Genomic DNA, 17775 nt, shown 5'->3' on the forward strand with positions numbered 1-17775 from the left:
AACAGCCGTCCAAGAATTTGGACCTGGAGATCTCCATTTCCAGCGACTTCGAGGGCCACCTCCCAGTGGTGTCGGGCGTCAACGAAGAACCCTCGACTACAACAAGACGACCAAAGTTTTTGTTTTTTCCTCAAGGTCTGGGGTCTCCCGCCATTAAGCCCTAGACCATCACCTAATCACGCTTACCCGTCTTGTTGCTTAACAACAACAACAACAACAGCAGCAGCAGAAGCAGTCGCATTAAAAACCACCACCACCACCACCACCACCACCACCGCCGCCACCACCACCACCACCACCACCACCACTACCACCACCACCACTCTCTGAATTCGACTTTTTTCCAGTTGCTTCTTGTCTGTACAGTAGAATATGGTGAATAGATCCAAGTACCATTTGCAAACCGAAGATTTATTTCAGAACTTATTTGCGTAGGACCACACACACACAACACACACACACACACATATCTTAGCAACTCAACTGTGTTTTCAATCTTCACTCATTGAATAACAAAGAAACACCGTTACTCTATCTTCTAACCATAATTTCAACACCGTTGTTTCCTTCTCCTTAATAAATCCCAAAAAAACTAACATATATTTTCGGCAAGCTACCAATATCTTTCTGTCAAGGTTCGTCTTTGTACTCCTAAAGCGTCACGTTTCTTTTCTCCTTTATGCTACGATGGCCACCCTCTTGCTCCCCCGCAGCTGTTTTCTTTAACACAAACGTAAAACCCAATCGGGAACTGTATGAGGTGTGTGTGGGTGGTTGTAGTGGTGGTGGTGGGATGAAGAGCTGCCGAAATATACCTTATGTGAATGTAAAAACCATCGCTGTTGCTTTTGCTTCGCAGTAAAGCTATATCCCACCCTCGCTGTAATGTTATATGCTGTCAACTACCAGGCAAGTTTATCTAGAGGAAACTCGAACAGACAGACTTATCATTGCATGTTATTATTTCACTTCTTTTGTAATAAGGAATAGATGAGCAGATTAAGAAAGCAGGACTGGGAGAGAGAGAGAGAGAGAGAGAGAGAGAGAGAGAGAGGGTGAGGAGGAGGGAGAAAGAGAGAGAGAGAGACAGGAGAAAAGAGAAAGTGAAAATGAGAGAAAGAGATAGACATATATCCAGAGTGATAAAGAATTCGATTTTTGTATTTCTTGTTTGTGGTCAGTCTACACATACACACATACACACATACACACACATACACACACACACATATATATATATATATATATATATATATACATACACAAACGCACTCACGAATCCACCCCCACCCCACGCATACACACACATACTCGTATGTAAATGCAAAACACATACACACGCAGCCACATATACTTGTAGGCGAGAGAGGAGAGAGAGAGAGAGAGAGGAGAGAGAGAGAGAGAAGAATGAGGGACGGAGAGAGAGAGTGGGAAGAGGGAGAGAGAAGAGAGGGAGAGAGAGAGAGGGGGGAGAGAGGAGAGAGGAGAGAGAGAGCGGAGAGAAGAGAGGAGAGAGAGTGAGAGGAGAGAGGAGAGGGAGAGGAAGAGAGAGAAAGAAAGAAGGAGGGAGGAGGAGTGGGAGGGGAGGAGAGGGAGAGAGAGAAAGAAAAGAGAGAGAGGAGAGAGAGATGAGAGCGAGCGAGAGAGAGCGAGCGAGAGGAGAATAGAGAAAGGAAAAAAGAGAGAGGGAGAGAGAGAGAAGAGGGGAGAGAGAGAGAGAGAGAGAGACAGAGATGAGAAATAAATGGAGAGATTAGGAGGCAAAGCGAACGAGAAAAAGCTTTATCTCTAACCGAAAATAAACAAACAGGCTACTAAATCTGTATCTGATTTCTGATAAGCTCTTAGAAACTGTTGTAGCAGTCTATTTTACAATGTTCAGTTTTTCCTTTACACGTCGGCACCAGGCAGTGCAGCCATATTGGATAGTGTTGTATAAAAACTAAACTGGAAACTAAACTCTGTCTTATATACACAAGGGATGTTGATGTGTATGAGTTGTTTATAACAAGGGAAAACAGCCTGGATTTTAAACTTTCTTCTGTTATGTATCTGTCAGTAAAACAGAACGAAAGTATCGTTAATTGTGCCCAAAATTTAGTTTATATTTCTCGAGTTTCAGTCTGATCGCTAAATTTACAGACCGCTACACTTGCCCAGATGTCAAACATTTGTAATTGCGCTCAAGATTCCCAAACCTAAAATCAATATGAATTGGGAATAAAAAAAAAGAAGGGTAATTATGTTTTGGTTTTTCACTATTAGTTGGCTTTGTTGTTGTTGCTACTGACGTTGTTGTTGCTGCTGCTGCTCTTGTTGTTGCTACGTCTTTCCAGGTTAACACAAACCGAACAAACATAAAACCAAAGACACTTAATCCGTCTTGTGACGGGTGTCAAGGACTACATTATATTTATTCTTAGTATAAAGTCTTCTGTTACAGAGCAAAGAGCTCACGTTTTGGAGGAAGGTAACAATAGATTAGATTAACCACAGTACATGACAGAATCAAAGGCAAAACTGACCTCAGTGGAATTTGAACTCGGAATCGGAATGTGAAGAGACAATAAATACTGGAAGGCATTTTGTCCGATGCGCTAATGATTCCGCCATTACCCGCTTTTTGATTTGCATTATATTGATTAGAAATAGTGGCCACTGTTGTCATAATTTTGGTTGCTTTTTATTGGCTGGCCCGGGCTGAAATTATAATAAGAAACTTAGCTCTTGATTTAATGAGAAATTTTTACTGAGACCCAGCAACGAACAACAAGCACTAGCACTAGACCCGGCAACGCCGGGTCATAGTGCTAGTTAGAATTAAATTCGTTGCGAGAGGGTTTTTTTATGCGAATACTAACCCCTACCTAATACCATGTAAAAGTTGGGTTCCTTATTAAAATAAATCAATATGAATTGTGTATAAAACGATTACGAAAGACAAATATCTGAAATCATAAAATCCTTTTTGAAAATATGTCTTCACCTGAACCCGTTTATGAACTATCAATGCTACCTCCAGGCATTCTGGCTTCTCAGATGTATTATAATATTATCTATGAGAATCATAACACAAATAAACTTAGCTTATCTTATCAGTATCTTCAAGATTTCCTGGAAGACTAATCCACTTATAAGCCAAACGGATGTTTTATATGTATTATTTTTAACACACACACACACACACACACCGCACATATGTAACCTCTTCTTATATCTATCTCCCTTTCTTTCTTTCCTTCTCTCTCTCTCTCTCCCTCTCCGTCTCTCGTTTTATTTCTCCCACAAACACACGCACATACACGAACACATATGGGTGGATAGAGTTCCGTTGTTTTCGACGATGAGTACTAATCTCTGTCAAATGAATCACTCGCTAATTGCGTTAGCGTGCAAATGGCGGCACATTTCACCCCATCTCCTGAACCCCTTCCTACACACACATTCACACACGCGTGCACACACAGTCAACACACACACACAAACTACACACATTCTGTGTGGTAAGTAGCTTGCTAACCAGCCACATGGTTCCGGGTTCAGTCCCGCTGCGTGGCATCTTGGGCAAGTGTCTTCTGCTATAGCCCCGTCTACCAAATCTACTCACAAAACATTGGTCGGCCCGGGGCTATAGCAGAAGACACTTGCCCAAGGTGCCACGCAGTGGGACTGAACTCGGAACCATGTGGTTGGTTAGCAAGCTACTTACCACACAGCCACTCCTGCACCTTTACAATCAGATCATTCATAATTGAGATGACCTATATTCATAGTCGTGACTATCCTGTATTTTTTGTTATGGGTAAGGAACCCATGACCACATTATTTAATATGTCTTTTACTAAGACGGTATTTTCTCAGGTGTTAGCCCAAAATAAGTACAGGTAAATATCGAGTGAGGTATCAATGCCTAATACCTGAAGGATGATCAAGACTAGTGTTGACTCTAGACACATTCCATGACTATAGAGGTAAAAAAAAACCCCAATAAAAAATGATTTCCAAATGTTAGTCTTTCAGTGTTTCAATCAAGAAATTTGGTTGGACATACCAAGTCAATGAGAAAATCTCTTCGAGACCATTCGAAATGCTGGAAACAGCAGTCAAATCGCCCTCGATTCACATACTGCCATCTTAACGATGACACATTAAGGTATGCTATATTTGAACAAAAATGGCGGTGAGCTGGCAGAAACGTTAGCGCGCCGGGCGAAATGCTTAGCGGTATTTCGTCTGTCGTTACGTTCTGCGTTCAAATTCCGCCGAGGTCGACTTTGCCTTTCATCCTCTCAGGGTCGATAAATAAAGTACCAGTTTCGCACTAGGGTCGATGTAATCGACTTAATCCCTTTGTCTGTCCTTGTTTGTCCCCTCTATGTTTAAGCCCCTTGTGGGCAATAAAGAAATATATATTTGAACAAAAAAAGAAATAGGATAGTCATGTCTGAATTGCCTTGGGTTATAAGTATGCTCAATCAGATACGACATGAAGCTAAACCCCACCACCACCACCACTAACAACAGCATATAGCGCCATATTGTATAAACTAACAAGTTCTCAGTGATAGGAATCTAAGTCAGAGTAATGGCCTATCAAACAAATATTGGGAAGATCATGACATGAAACAACTGTTACTCATTTTCTTTATTGCTGCTGTTAATTGTTAAATCCATGACATTGGATAGATTTATGTGCAATAGAGAGAAGATTCTGAAGATTCAGCATTAAGCCTTCGCCAGTATAAAAAGAGAAGAGAGAGAGAGAGAGAGAGGAGAGAGAGAGAGAGAGAGAGAGAGAGAGAGAGAGAGAGACAGACAGACAGACAGAAAGAAAAGGTAAATATTGCAAACAGTCTCTTTCAGATGAAGGATCCATCCCTTAATATCGATGCTGTCTTCCATAATATACAGAACTGATCAAAATTCACGAACTTCAATATAAAATGTTTGAAGACGAAAGCAGGCCAACACATATTTCAGCGGACTATCACTTTTTACTAGGAAGTAATTGTATTAATTACTTGTCGATAAAAACTCTTAATTAGTGACGTTTAACTCATGTGATTTAAATAACAAACTATTAAATATTAGATATTAGATATTTCTTAAATGAAACTAAACTAGAAAACAGGTGGAATATTAAAGCAGGAGCAGTTATTGATATAATATTAAAAGGTTACTTAACTAAATGTAAACTCTGTTACCTTGGAATACAGTTGAGAGACGTTAAAGAAGCGAGGTGCCCATAACAGATCTGTGTGTGTGATTTTATGCACCAAGTGCCTATGTGAGAGGATCTTAATAACGCAATATTCGGTTCTCTAACAAGGCATCCATTTTAAGTTGAATATAACGATTACCTTTTGGTGTGTGGAAGCACTCCGTCGGTTACGACGACGAGGGTTCCGGTTGATCCGAATCAACGGAACAGCCTGCTCGTGAAATTAACGTGTAAGTGGCTGAGCACTCCACAGACACGTGTACCCTTAACGTAGTTCTCGGGGATATTCAGCGTGACACAGAGAGTGACAAGGCCGGCCCTTTGAAATACAGGTACAACAGAAACAGGAAGTAAGAGTGAGAGAAAGTTATGGTGAAAGAGTACAGCAGGGATCACCACCATCCCCTGTCGGAGCCTCGTGGAGCTTTAGGTGTTTTCGCTCAATAAACACTCACAACGCCCGGTCTGGGAATCGAAACCGCGATCCTATGACCGCGAGTCCGCTGCCCTAACCACTGGGCCATTGCGCCTCCACACCTTTTGGTATTAATAGTTCTCCATCGGTAATGATCAATATTCAGTTTATTACTGCTGAGGAGAAAGGAGAAGTGGTGGCAACATGGGATTTTCTGGCGAGGGAAAAAAGCACTTCTAAGGTAGAAAAATTCAAGGAATTGTAGTTGCAGTAGAATGGATATAAGACCCATATCGCCAAGTTACTGTTACCGGTTTGTTTTACAGATGTTACAAATCTGAGCAATATGATCAAATGCCTTTCAATTAAAACCCCCTCGATCTTCACTCGGATATTGCATATCTAGGAATACACTACAATATCCAGTGTCTCCCTCCTCTTTTCAAAGCGATTGTATGCCATTCAGTAGATATTTGGCTGTTATTTCTAGCAGGTTGAATTACTTTATGGAAGCTCCCTTGTGAATTTAATGCTGAATTAATAATGATGAATTTAGCGCATTCATCAAATACATGCAGTATTAAATCTGACAAGGAAACCTCTACGGAGTCATTCAGTCTACTAGAAGTAGCAGCTAAATGTATTTGCTTGTAGTACATGCAATATTTCAATTAATTAATGAAAAATTATATTTGCTTTTCTTACGCAACACCCTCCCTCGTACTTGGTAACTCCGAGTGTGTGACGTCTCTCGGGATAGTTGCAGTCTCCTATACATCAAGTCGACTCTTTTGCTGATTCTCTGTTAGATATTTTAATATCTCGGATATTCTATATGATGGGAGCTAATGCAGGTTACAGCTTCTTCTGAATAGGAATAAGATTCTTATTGAAGTTAAGTAATTCCCAAAGAGCCTTCAGAAATAAGATCTTCATTGAAGCAAATCTTTCCTCTGAGATTGAGAACTTCCTGCAAATTAGATTTTTCCCGAGAGAATCTATACGTAGGAAACATTTATCCGATACCGATATTATTAAAATTATGCTTCATCGCCAACTTTAAGTATATAAATAAAATTTTGCTAAAATTCTAAATAAAATTATATAAACCATATTATATTATCTCCCGCTTTTAATCTCATATATTCTCTAATATTTTAGAATTTATAAACAAATATGTTTCTGAGCAATTTTTATTTGCATTTTTTATATTTCCCACTTACAAGATTCAGTGAGTGTAAAGAAACAAAGAGATCCATTCTTAAAGTTGCAATGGATCGTGGAGGCTGTGTATGTGAAGGATGAGGTGCGGGAAAAAGAGAGCGAAAGAGAGAGAGGGAGAAGGAAAGAAGCTAAAAAAGTAAGGGATATCACAGTGCATATTGTGAAATCCGAAGCTGAATAACATCACATCAATTAGGGATAGAAAACTGAAAGATAAACGAAACAAAAGTAATGAAGACACATGCATATATATATATATATAATATATATATATATATATAATATATATATATATATATATATATATATATGTGTGTGTGTGTGTGTGTATATATATATACACACACGCAAACATTTATAAATACACACATACACATACTCACACACATACGTACGCTCACACACACTTATACTATCACATATGTATGCGTCCATATACATGCTATAACGTGTTTTTGTTAAGAGAGTAACTCGGTGTTTTATATACTGCATCGATGACGTATGCTTCATAAAACAAACAAACAAACAGAATATGTCATCGTTGTTACTACGGTCGTATCTACTGCTACCACTATTATGGCTACAGTTATTGTATGGGAATCAATTATGAAGTTGGCATGCATCACAAGGTACATCTTTGTATTTTTGCCATTGCTGTAATGTTTCTTATAGGCAATAAACATACTGGTTTAAATGAAATAAACAGATGTCTGTTTATTCATATTTCTCCAAACAGAAAAAAGAAAAAAAAGAGAAACTCGACCAATTTCGGTCCTTGTTGGAAACTTCTTTTTAAGGCTCATACTCTGCTTTCCTGGTCATGGAAAGATCCAGAGTTAAGTTGTAACTTTCCGCATAAGCTGTGTGTATTCTGCCTTCTCTGCTTACGGAAAGATTTAGAGCAAAGATCTGTTATTGGGTTGTCCGGAAAGTTCGTGCCGATTTTTAAAGGAAAGAAAAAGGTCAATAAATAGTTGCCATTACATTTTTAATCAACCAAATATGAACCATTTTGTTGCACAATGCGTCTCCATATTTCCTTTAACTTGAAAATACCCTCTTCCCAGAAATGAGGTGGTTTCATGGTAAAGAATTCATGAAGGTATCTTTTTACGTCATCCAAGGAATTGAAATTTTTACCATTAAGACTATTCTGCTGAGACCTGAATAAGTGGAAATCTGAAGGAGTAATATCTGGTGAATATGGAGGGTTCCCAAAGCATCAAATTCCGAAAATGAACTTTCTTACCTTCCATTTTAAAGGGTTACAAAATTAACACAGGTTATAGGAACATAAACCTTCTTCTACGAAAAGATAGTTTAAACTGTGCTCTAAATGGAGGTGTAGTCAAATCCTATTTTATGGACTCAGCCATGTTCTAAAATAAGTCGAAAGGTAAGCTGCTATAAATCGGCACGAACTTTCCGGACAACCCAATGATTTTATGTCTTATTAATGGCAGAGAAATCAAGATACGTTGCTTCTTTGTAATGTTCCAACTAATTGTCAAGTTAATGTTACTTTTTCGGCCCACGGAAACATTAACAAGTAGACGAATGTTTACATTTGTCCTAGTGTGTTCATAAGACAAATAAACATGGCATTATAGCAACGGCTACAACGTAAGCTATACCTTGTAATATATTTGATATTATTCAAATATGGCGTTTAGTTCATCACCAATGAATCAAATGTGATTGGAGAGAATATGACAAGTAAAGTCGACATGGTTCATATTGGCTTCATAGGTGGGTGTTTATGGAATGATATTTAGCAGCTTTGAATTTGTTCAGGGAACCGGCTTTATTTTCTGCTTTCCTTTCTTAAAAAATGCTTTTGCAACATACAAAAGCAACGATATATTTTATGACATTTCACGTGTTTCTTGTTTTTTTTTTTCTGCCACTGAGCACATGACAAGATAGGGAAACACAGGTGGATCAAAGAAGAGGAATTTATCTCGGCAAGTTTTAGATACTAATTCCAGACGTTTCCCTATTGTTCTGGTCTCATCAATGTTACAATAATACTATGTATGACCAAAACGAGATTATAATATCACTGTATTTCCTTCGGTCATGAATGACCATGGGATTGCACCGAGAAAGTTATCCTCTTAGGCACAAGTCTGGGCAAGGTTGTTTATGGAAGACCAGCAGTTGCCCTACCTGCGACACCGATGTTATCCAAAGGAAAGACAAAGGCCGATTTAGCTTGGCACCAGCGCCATCGCAACTCATTTCTACAGCTGAGGTAAAGGTCGGATTAATCAGATTGTCTTTAGATTAGCCCCACCCTGCATGCACAATTCCAATTTTAATCAATTGAAATTTCAATAGCATCGATCCTTTAGACTTTCTAAGGTTTTAGAGCTATCGCCCTAACTAAAATACGGAAATGTTCCACCGTTCTAACACCAGTAATCATAGTTCAAAATCTATTATATCAACGGTAATAGATCGGCAAAATACTGCTTTTTACTCAACTTACTTTAGATAACATCTAGAGCGAAAGAACAGACACAAATGGAAGTAACCATTGCTTGTCTTATTCAGATCTAAGCTCTGATTCAATATTTACCCCTAACCAACGAAGGGAAACATTTCACTGTGCAAGATTTTCATGCTCTTCAAATTGTCTTGTCATTGATTTAACTTGTCTCCTATGAGAAAATCACCCATGCGACATTTCCTATTCGTCATTAACTTAGATATATTATACAGCAGGGGGAAAGTGACATTAGTTGTGATGCTTAGATATTTATCAATACACTGCAAGTTGTTATGGCGAGACTGTAATATCTTATAAGCTAAATAATGCAATGACTGCGCTTCAGATGTTCAAATGTGTCACAAAAAGAAAAGTTGTTTTGATTTCTTGTCTTTTTATTTTCTTTCTGTTTCATTTCTGTTTAAAGTCGACAGTTAGTTTGCAATGATGGGTGTGAGATAAACTAGTTAGTTGCTAATGATTGAATTAGTTTCAGGTGAATAATGTAGGGTAGCTGAGTTGAAGTAAGAAAGCAAACTCACAAACAAGCAATACAAATATATAATAACAAAAGAAGAAAAAAACGTGAGAAAGAAAGACGAAAGGGAGAAGATATGAAGATGATTAATAAGATAATCAATAAGAATACAAGTGATAGACAGATGGAAAATGTTTGGTTGGCACAAAACAGGCTGAAGTTATTTAGCGCCCACTCGCACCTCCCACCCCTCACACAAAACAATAACAAAACAGCGAAAGCAAACGCACGCGCACGCATGCGCCGCGTGCACACACGCACGTACACGTACATATATGCATATATAATATATATATATATATATATATATATATGTATGTATATATACATACACACACACACACAGATACATATGTGTGTGTATGTGTATAAACATAAATCCGATATACACAAAGAAATGTCATGTATATATATATATATATATATATATATATATATATATATATGTATATATCCATGTATATATGTATATGTGTGTGTGTGTGTATATATATATATATATATATATATATATATATATATATATATACCCACACATGTATTTCTCGTATTTTTCTCTACTCCCCCCCGCACATATAGAAAGTAGAGAGAGTGAGAGAGAGAGAAAGAGAGAGAGAGAGAGGGAGAGAGAGAGAATGAGTCTGTCTGTGCGTGTTTGGGTAATTGTGGGTACATCTATGTAGCTCTCTCTGTTTGTCTCTCTCTCTCTCTCTCCCTCTCTCTCTCTCTCTCTCTCTCTCTATATATATATATATATATATATATATATATAATATATATATATAATATGTGTGTATGCATCTTTATATGCGTATATACGTGTCTATATATGTATATATATATGTAAGTGTATTCGCTAAAATTGAGTATTATCTGAGAAAACATTCATTGCCACCAACAAAGATATCTTGAGACAAAAGTCTTGCGAAAAACATCGTCTGGTTGTCTACCGTTTAATCTTTCTATGGCGGGATAGGTGACAGAAAAAGAGATTCTAATGAAAAACAACATTGTCATGTTTTATTTGTTCTACAAGTCATCTCCTATTCCTTTTTATTTCCTTCTATGTTTTTGTATGTGTTTATATACCTATCTATTGTTGTAACTATTAATAAGATATATCTATCAATCTATCTATTAAAAGGTTGTAATACCATGTTGGTTATTATATGTTGCGTAGAGTGAGATAAGAGTTATGCACGCGCACAGAGCACACACAAACAGCTCACACATACACACACACACACACACACACACACACACACACACACACACACACACACACACACACACACACACACACACGTTTGCGTGTATGTGAGTATATCTTTGCGTAAACATAAAAGTATTTATCAATATATAATTGTTATCTTGGTTTTTTTGGCTGTCAATTTCTAATCGGCGCACGCGTTGCCGTGTGGTTAAGAAATTCACTTCACAGCCACGTAGATTCGGGTTCAACTTCACTATATGTGAACTAATACTTGTGTCTTTTAATATAACACCGGACCGACGACAGCTATGTGAGTCGATAAGATAGACGGAAACAGAAAGAAACCCATACATAAGGTGGCGAGCTGGCAGAAACGTTAGCGAACCGGACGAAATGCTTAGCGGTATTTCGTCTGCCGTTACGTTCTGAGTTCAAGTTCCGCCGAGGTCGACTTTGTCTTTCATCCTGTCGGGGTCGATAAATTAAGTACTAGTTACGCACTGAAGTCGATATAATCGACTTAATCTATTTGTCTGTCCTTTTTTGTCCTCTCTGTGTTTAGCCCCTTGTGGGTAGTAAAGAAATAGGTATTTCGTCTGCCGTTACATTCTGAATTCAAATTTCGCCGAGGTCGACTTTGCCTTTCATCCTGTCGGGGTCGATAAATTAAGTTCCAGTTACGCATTAGGGTCGATGTAATCGACTTAATCCCTTTGTCTGTCTTTATTTGTTCCCTCTATGTTTAGCCCCTTGTGGGCATAAAGAAATAAGAAACTCATACATGCTTATGTACATACACAGGTGGAACATTCTCATTAAAACATTAGTCAAGTGTAAGAATAACAAGCTGGACATTGCTGTTTGGGACAAACGAGAAAAAGTATGTACCGTATATACCAATAATTATTGATGAACTGATTTTTGTGAGTAAATACCTAAGTAACAATATAGATAAACTAGGGTTTTCAGACAAAACAAATCAATCAGTTAACTCGCACATTATGATTAGAATCAGTAAGTGGAAGAGTAAAAATATGCAAGATTTTTCTCAAGTTTAAAATGTGATATTGATTTTTTTTATCTACATTCCAACCATGGAGCTTTGTATCTTTGTCAAAAACCAGCTCCTTCCTCAGAGAAAGAATTTAAAGAACTAAAAACAGAAGAGAACATATAAACACATACACACATAAATACATACACATACACACACACACACGTATGTATATGTGTGTATATGAGTGGATGTGTATATAAATAAATAAAGATACATACATACATACATACATACATACATACATATATACATACATACACACACACACACACACACATATATATATATATATATATACAACATTTGCCGTACCGGACCGCTGCAATCTACAAGCTTTTTTTTTATCCTCTCTCTGTTTATTTTTCTGTCATTCCTTGTTGAAGAGCATAGGCTCGAAACGTAAAAGACTTTCTCACTTTCCCGAGTGTCAAACTAATACACTTGCTTGTTACTAATACACCTGTCTTCGTGTTTGTCTTTTGTCTTTCTATAAATTTCAACTATATATATATATATATATATATATATATATATCACGTGATCACGTGACCGACCAGGCTATCAGATGTTGCTACACACCGCTAGTCACAATGCGCTTCGCATTGTTTTAGCCTTCAAATGACGCCACCCCGCTGGCTAAGCGAGCCGGCCAACAGAAGAAAGAGCGAGAGAAAGTTGCGGCGAAAGAGTACAGCAGGGATCACCACCACCTCCTGCCAGAGCCTCGCGTAGCTTGAGGTGTTTTCGCTCAATAAACACTCACAACGCGCGGTCTGGGAATCGAAACCGCGACCCTAATACCGTGAGTCCGCTACCCTAACCACTGGGCCATTGCGCCTCCATACACACAAACACACGCGCTCACACACGCATATATGAGTATGTGTGTTTGTTATCTCCTTGTTTTGACATGGCGCAATGTTCATAAATGACCGTCCCTATCATGCAAGTGGTGCCCTGTCTGATCGTGGAATATCTTCCGTAACAAATTCCGTCCGACACATTAAGACATTTATGTACAATGTTTTAATTGATAACATTTTGCAGGGAACGCTTGCTCCAATCCGTTTTTTTAAAATCCTCTGCTAAGTTATTTTAAGGGAGAATCGAAAACCATCCGCGGTGGAATGTGGTTGCTTTTCTGTCTTAGTTCTTTGTAGAGATGTTTGTGTTCTTTTCACCATGATGTTAAAATTCTGCGTGGGAATCAGACCGATGCAGATTTAGTCCAAATGTCATGATGACTTTACTCTTTTTTACTTGTTTCAGTCATTTGACTGCGGCCATGCTGGAGCACTACCTTTAATCGAGAAACTCAACCCCGGGACTTATTCTTTGTACTTATTCTATCGGTCTCTTTTGCCGAACCTCTAAGTGACGGGGACATAAACACACCAGCATCGGTTGTCAAGCAATGCTAGGGGAACAAACACAGACACACAAACACACACGCACATACATACATATACATATATACGACGGGCTTCTTTCAGTTTCCGTCTACCAAATCCACTCACAAGGCTTTGGTCGGCCCGAGGCTATAGTAGAAGACACTTGCCCAAGGTGTCACGCAGTGGGACTGAACCCGGAACTATGTGGTTGGTAAGCAAGCTACTTACCACACAGCCACTCCGGCGCCTGTCAAAGATTAAAACTGAGCAGAGTTATTTAAGCATGGAAATAGGGTTCAGTGATGAATTCTTCAGCAGAAACCCCGTTGACACTGAGAAAAGATCCCAAGATAGAAATTTCTAAAGAACTTCAAAAAAATATGGTTCCTGAGAGAAATGGAAAAAAAAAGCTAATACTGATACGTGAAGATCACATGTCAATAAGAACGAAGACAAATTTACTGAAATTTTGAAGAGGTTTCGACATCAGGAAGCTGGGAATTGTGTACTCAATACTCCCGGCTGAAGTGGGAAGACGTCCTTGATCTGTCTGTTACTTGCCAAAGTCCACCAATATCAAAGCATAGCTTTGCACTTACTTCTTCAGGTGTTGGGGTTACATTCCTTCCTGGAGGGAAGGATGTATAACACATTCTGTGTTAAAGCTATTCTTGTGCATGGGTAAAAGTGATGTACAAGTGTACAATATTACCAAGAATTCAAAGTCTGAACAAGCGTTTGAGAGACATCAAATAATTGTCTGGTATGAATGCGCAATAACACAGAAGAGAGCTCTGGAGAGACAAGACAAACATTGCAGGAACTGACTGAGAATATTTCTCAAATAGGATAAGTAAGCGTAGGAGTGGCTGTGTGCTTACGAACCACATGGTTCCGGGTTCACTCCCACTGCATGGCACCTTGGGCAAGTGTCTTCTACTATAGCCTCGGGTCGACCAAAGCCTTGTTAGTGGAATATGTATATATATATATATGTATATATATGTATGCATGTATATATATATATATATATATATATATATATATGTATGTGTGTGTGTGTGCATGTTGGTGTGTGTGTGTTTGTTCCCGTAGCATTGCTTGACAACCGATGCTGGTGTGTTTACGTCCCCGTAACTTAGCGGTTCGGCAAAAGAGACCGATAGAATAAGTACTAGGCTTACAAAGAATAAGTCCTGGGCTCGATTTGCTCGACTAAAGGCGGTGCTCCAGCATGGCCTCAGTCAAATGACTGAAACAAGTAAAAGAATAAAAGAGGTGATTCCATCAGAACATATCAGCTATCCCAAAATGCATAAAAAGCGATAAAATCCGTGCTTGCTTTCCTTGGCCCAAGGTGTGCATCGCTTTGGATCAAAAATTGAAATCTTCAAACTGAGTACAAGCATGAGCATGTCATTCTTTTGGAGATTAGCTGTCCAGACAATTTGCTGAAAATTTATTGAAAGCACTCCGTCGGTTGCGACGATGAGAGTTCCGGTTCATCCGAATCAACGGAACAGCCTGCTCGTGAAATTAACGTGTAAGTGGCTGAGCACTCCACAGACACGTGCACCCTCAACGTAGTTCTCGGGGATATTCAGCGTGACACAGAGAGTGACAAGGTCGGCCCTTTGAAATACAGGTACAACAGAAACAGGAAGTAAGAGTGAGAGGAAGTTGTGGTGAAAGAGTACAGCAGGGATCACCACCATCCCCTGCCAGAGCCTCGTGGATCTTTAGGTGTTTTCGCTCAATAAACACTCACAACGCCCGGTCTGGGAATCGAAACCGCGATCCTATGACCGCGAGTCCGCTGCCCTAACCACTGGGCCATTGCGCCTCCACTGAAAACTTATTACAGGTTAGAGGATAATGATTTTCGGTAATGATGTCTATATCTAGATTTTATAAGCAGAGGATAAGGCAGCAGACAAACTGATACTAAAACTGCTCTCTGAACTTCAAAATTTTTACCTAACACACACGTAGCTCTGTGAAAGAACTATAATTGCACTCAGTATTACTATCAACGGCATCAACTATTTTCTGTTGCCGGCAGTTCCAGGAATAAGTCATACGTGCAAAGTAATGTAGTCGTTTGTAGATCAGAAAGAAGTAATTACCAAGCCAGCAGGATTTTAAAAAGTTTCGGGAATCTTCTATATCGTGAACGTTAAAACTTTGCTGTGTCAATCACTAAATTCCGATGAAGAACGTTTGGAAATAATTCTTTTTCAGACTTGTTGGAGCTGATCAACTGTGACTTCCATCTGTGATTTTATATATAATCTGTATTTATTTTAGATTGGATATAAGGAGTTTATTTATATAAAGGTAGGGCGGCACGTGTTCTTTGCTGCTATCTCAAACTTCTTAGAATGATGACTGGGTATTCTTATTTCTTTATTGCCCACAAGGGGCTAAACACAGAGGGGACAAACAAGGAGAGACAAAGGGATTAAGTCGATTACATCGACCCCAGTGCGTAACTGGTACTCAATTTATCGACCCCGAAAGGGTGAAAGGCAAAGTCGACCTCGGCGGAATTTGAACTCAGAACGCAGCGGCGGACGAAATACCACAAAGCATTTCGCCCCGCTTGCTAACGTTTCTGCCAGCTCGCCGACTGGGTATTCTACAATGATGACAGAATTCTCAAAGCTTGTTACATCTGCATGGTACACTGCTAGGTATAGTTGCGGAGCTCTTGAAATATGTCAGCACTAAAAGATAGCCAGCTTGTAGTTTCTCTTCTGGTACAGCATATGACTGCATTGTCCAACGAGTCTTCCATCTTTTAAAATATTAAGAAGTTTTTGACTTGATGAAAATTTGTTTGATATTTCTAGCAGGTTTGAATGGTTGCATGGAAGTTCCTTCTCTTGTACCTATTTACAGTTAGGTCAAATGAGTCACTTTTTGTTAGATATCATTGCAAGATATAGTGGCAAGATACAACGTTTTTACAATTCACCTGGTAATCCTATACCCTATTAAGTTATATATCAAAAAAGAAAAAAAGAAGCTTTCAAATGAACAAAGTAACAAGATAACCGACCCACACAAAGCGATCATTCACCAAACACCAAATATCAGGCAAATCTCCCTAATAGCACATCCTCTCATTTTCATGTGCTTTATACCTACAGGCATTGGCTGACATGAAACTCCGTGTCTGCCTGTCCTACTTACAACTTAGCATCTTACTGAGACAGTCTTTATAGAGCCAGTAAGTCAAGTAATCGAGTATCATTCTCTCTGTCTTCTGTGGCTCCATCCTATCAGCTTCCCAGATGTCACTAAGTGCTTAAGGCTTTTTCCTCATATACGATGTCCAATGAAACTGAATCTGTTGTCTTGTGCTGTTGAGAAGTTTTCAAGTAGTCTTTGCTTGTCTGAGAAGTTCAATGTTTGACTCTCAACTACATTGGATACGTTCAGCATTCATATAACGAACCACGACTCTGCAACACCAATGAGCTTTTGTAATTGTTTGTATGTGAGGATGGTTTTTAATTACGCCCCCAAAGAGTCATTACATCCTACCGTCTTAAAAGGAGGCAGAACACATTCCTGAATAATACGATACTGACAAAATAAATAGATAAATAAATAAATAATGATGTAGTGGTGACAACAGAATCACTTTTGATCACAATTCTAACACAATATAGACTATAGGTATAAAACAATAACAATTAGATTATTTGTCTAATAGCAGAAAGCTGTGTGAATCTAGCCAAACCTTGAATATTTAATATTTTATCTGCAGAAATTTTTAAATCACCAATTCATGATTGTAATGCAGTATTTTCTTGTTGTTTCTTTTTAAATGTTTTCTAGCTTTTAGCTTCTATTTTTTTTATTCTACACCAATCGGTTTAACAGAAACCAGGCTGTTTGAAATTGTTATTTAGTTCAATAGTTCACATGTAAATTTAATTAATTTGCATTCCAGACGATACAGCAATTTCACACTATCCGCAGGCTCAGTTTAATTATCGGAAAAAATCGAAAGAAAACCCTAAATCCCTCTTCTTTGAAAACAATTTAAAGATCATAATTTAACACTTCTGGCAAATATCTAACTTTTTTTTTTGCATTCGTGTACGTACGTGCAAGTGTGTGTGTGTGTGAGTGTGTGTGAGTGTGTGTGAGTGCTTGTGTGTGTGAATGTGTGTGAGTGCTTGTGTGTTTGTGTGTTTAATACGGTTTGTAGTTA

The 17775-nt window shown here is 38.5% G+C and overlaps 1 protein-coding gene across 2 annotated transcripts in view; it reads left to right on the forward strand.

The window, feature by feature from the left end:
• The window catches only part of LOC115215789, a 385787-nt gene that overhangs the window by 101715 nt on the left and 266297 nt on the right, over window positions 1–17775 (forward strand). Inside the window, exon 1 of one of the 2 annotated variants that reach the window (XM_036505775.1) lies at window positions 2128–2236. The exons of the other annotated variant lie outside the window; for it this stretch is intronic. The gene's annotated coding sequence lies outside the window, so the exon portion shown is untranslated. Of the gene's footprint in view, window positions 1–2127; window positions 2237–17775 lie in introns of those variants that run through there. 2 annotated transcript variants of the gene reach the window in all.

This window comes from Octopus sinensis, linkage group LG9 (genome assembly GCF_006345805.1).
Source record: "Octopus sinensis linkage group LG9, ASM634580v1, whole genome shotgun sequence".
Lineage (NCBI taxonomy): Eukaryota > Metazoa > Mollusca > Cephalopoda > Octopoda > Octopodidae > Octopus > Octopus sinensis.